At 36.3% G+C, this 3,377-nt stretch overlaps 1 long non-coding RNA gene across 2 annotated transcripts; it reads right to left on the bottom strand.

The window, feature by feature from the left end:
* Positions 1–521: 521 nt before the first annotated feature.
* Positions 522–3,066, bottom strand: LOC139192399 (uncharacterized). Of its 2 annotated transcripts, none has more exons than XR_011576541.1 (3): positions 2,944–3,066; positions 2,484–2,545; positions 522–662 (listed from the first exon to the last, which is right to left on the bottom strand). It is a non-coding gene; the product is annotated as an uncharacterized lncRNA (long non-coding RNA). The 2 variants fall into 2 exon arrangements; XR_011576542.1 differs by having other exon boundaries at positions 563–694; positions 2,944–3,035.
* Positions 3,067–3,377: the final 311 nt, after the last annotated feature.

Genomic DNA, 3,377 nt, shown 5'->3' with positions numbered 1-3,377 from the left:
CCTCATTATATTACTATTAATATTTATATTTCTATATATTTGACATTAATTGTTTGACATTTTATTAGATTTATAATCCCATTTTATGTAAATCTCAATACCATTTGCAAGATTATAATTCCATCCGAACTTTATATGACACATATCGGCCCGGATATCCATGTGGATGTTGAAATCGAGACATGCTAGCTAACACTCGAAGTGTCATGAAGCCACCATATGTTGGAGTTTTGTGACTCCATGTCCCACATCAGGAAACATATGATTCCTAATGGCCTTATATAGGTTTAGTCCTTTATACTAGTAGTTAGGATTTAGACCATTTAGTCCTTTATAATTAATATTAATTAACCAAGACAAGGGCCTTGTGACATACCCCGACTTGGAATGTCCACTTGGACTTCGAATCGAGTTGTGTTGGCCGACACCGGAAGGGCGATGAAGCCATAAAGTATAGTGATGTGGAAAATGTGAATAAATTTAAACCTAAAAGTGCCTAAATATAAGAGTGCTTGTGAGTAGGAATGAACCTATTTCAAGCGTGATGTCAGAGTATAAGTATAGTACAATAAAGGTAAAAGAGGAATTATATCGTCGGTAGTATTCCCACAACAACAGTTTGCCAGAAATCCTCGTCGACACGAAAGCTTAGCCACTAAAACCTTGGGGGAGGGGGGAACAAGGGTGAGTGTGCCTGAAAATCAAGCTTTATAAAAACCTTTTTGAAAACATAAGCCGTAAAACAAGTATAGTTTCTAAAATATACATACTACGTATAGTATGAAAATACTTACCAGAGCCAGCAGTATCTCAAGAATGCAATACGTCACAAACCTTCGTAAATAAACACATAACGTCTGTAATCACATATTCTTGCATAAATGAACATATCATATCGAGTGCTCATCGACATATGTTGACACACGAATTCATGTAGAGATATTCTGACATGAATAGGACTGGATGTAATCATGACTTACGCTCTAGTACTACAATCACGTGAAGATTGCACTATGCGCATCACATACGAGTCCTAATTACCTATAGCAATCTAGGACAAGACTGGCACATACAATGGATCCAAAGTGAGCGTACGGTGCAATGTGAACATACACGTGAAAGACTGGCCCTGACTCGGGCGAGTACTAACACCGGTGCAGCAAACGATGAGTAGATAGCATAAATATAGTCATGCCACAGTGATTCGATAATTCTAGTCCACATAATACTATTCATAGCCATAAATTTAATTAAGGCATCCCGTAAGATTTATAATGACTTCCTAATTCTCAATGTTACATCATTTCCTATAAACATTAATTTAATTATGGCAGTCATATAGAAAATTCATTATTTTATGTGTATATGGAAACTAAACAAACAAACATATATATCTATATATATATGGGATAGGATCAAGGGACAAATATTTTTACAAACATTTTTACACTTTTTTGTAGCCTTTAGATTTTATAACATCCAAGGGTTCTTATTTATTCATTAAATGCCATGAATGCTTATGTAGAATTTAACTAATATTAAAGATAAAACAAAAAACTAAAAAAAAAAACATAAAATTTGGAAAAAATTAAAAATAAAATAAAAAAGGAAGAAACCCTAAAGGAGGTCTCTGCAACCTCCATCCCCCGGTCTGCAGCCTCCCATCTTCCCTAGGTCCGCAACTTCCATGCTTGAATCTCATTAGGTAAGCAAAACGAAAACCTAAATTCGATATTATTGTTCATTTATGTATGAAGATTAAATTTGGATTTGGAAAAATTTTTTTTTTTGCCTTTTCATGTATTTGAAGATTTTTCTACTCATTTAGTTTTTCAAATCAAACAAATAACCATCTCAATGCGCTGTCATATGTTTCAAATCTCGATTGAACTCGAAAGGGTGGCTTATGTAACATTCATGTAAGGTTTTTAATGTCGTCGGTACCTATGAGAATATATGCTTTTGGTTCTAGATTGTAACTTAGATATTGATTTTCTTGCCTCACTTCATTTCCATGTTTCAACAATTTTTCAATCGAAACACATGGACAGCGTATTGAGATAATTGTTTGTTAGATTTGAAAAGAACTCATCAAATACGTGAATTGACACAACTAAAAAAATAATAATTCCAAAACCTAATTTAATCACCCTACTTACATGAACAATAATATAGAATTTAGGGTTTTGTTTTGCTTACCTAATGAATATTCGAGTATGGAAGTTGTAGACCTGGGGAAGAGGGAGGTTGCAGACCACATTCCTCATTTTCACGATTACAGCTAAGATTTATTTTTATTTTTATTTTTTATTTTAATATTAGTTAAAATCCACGTACGTATTCATAACACTTAATGAATTAATAAGAACCCTTGGATGTTATAAAATCTAAAGGCTATAAAGAAGTGTAAAAATGTTTGTAAAAATATTTATCCATTAATTCTATCCCTATATATATATATATCAAAGAAAGGACCCACTCACAAATCATGTCGTCGAGTCGAACCCGCCTCACGGGCATCGAAGATCCATGCGATACGTTTTACCTAGAAACGAGACCATTTATGTAAATATAACGTACTAACGTAATTATGCGCTTTCGTATAAAGTATGACTAATAAAGAACTATTTTAAAATGGTCAAATTTCTGAAAACGGATAGCAGATTCAGATTCGGCATGTCGAGAAACCTAAGGAGGGGACCTCGGTTTCCCCCACGCGCCATTGCACGCACCACCACAAGGTGGCTGCATTGGCAGCCACGCACCGCACGAGCCGGTCATCACGCGTGCCATGCGCCGATTACCACATGTGCCACACGCCTTCTTCGTGGTTTCTAGATTTTGCAGATTTACTTTCAGAGCTCTTTTCGAGCTTAATTCTTAACCAAATTCGATGATATAAAAACCAAGTTGAAGCTAGAAATGTAGGGAATCGATCTATACCTATTGGAAGCCTAATCGTGGTCGGTGTTGGCCAGAAATTTGGTCTGAAAGTGTTGGATGACCACGGTTTTGCTTTTCCAGAAATTGGGGAAGCCTCCCATTCATCCCTACAGTCTCCAAACCTTACCAAAACAAGTGCAAAACCTTAAAATCTTCCACAAACATCGAAAAGGAAGGGAAATAGAGTGTTCCCGAGGCCTAACTTGGTCAGAATCGACGATAACTCGTTAGAGAAGATGATGAACAGTGGCAATGGCCACTATGCAGTGCAAGCTCCACGTCTAGGTTTGAGGTTCATGGTCTGAGCTTAACAAAGATGGGGAATCACAAGGTGTAGTGGGGGTTTGATGATTTGGCTTGCCGGAGTCGGTGAGTGATGATGGTGCAATTCACGGCTGCATTAGTTTTCATAGAAGGCGAGAGAGTATGAGATG

The sequence above is a fragment of the Malus domestica genome, chromosome 15, assembly GCF_042453785.1.
Source record: "Malus domestica chromosome 15, GDT2T_hap1".
NCBI lineage: Eukaryota > Viridiplantae > Streptophyta > Magnoliopsida > Rosales > Rosaceae > Malus > Malus domestica.
This window is presented reverse-complemented; position numbering and strand designations above follow the sequence as displayed.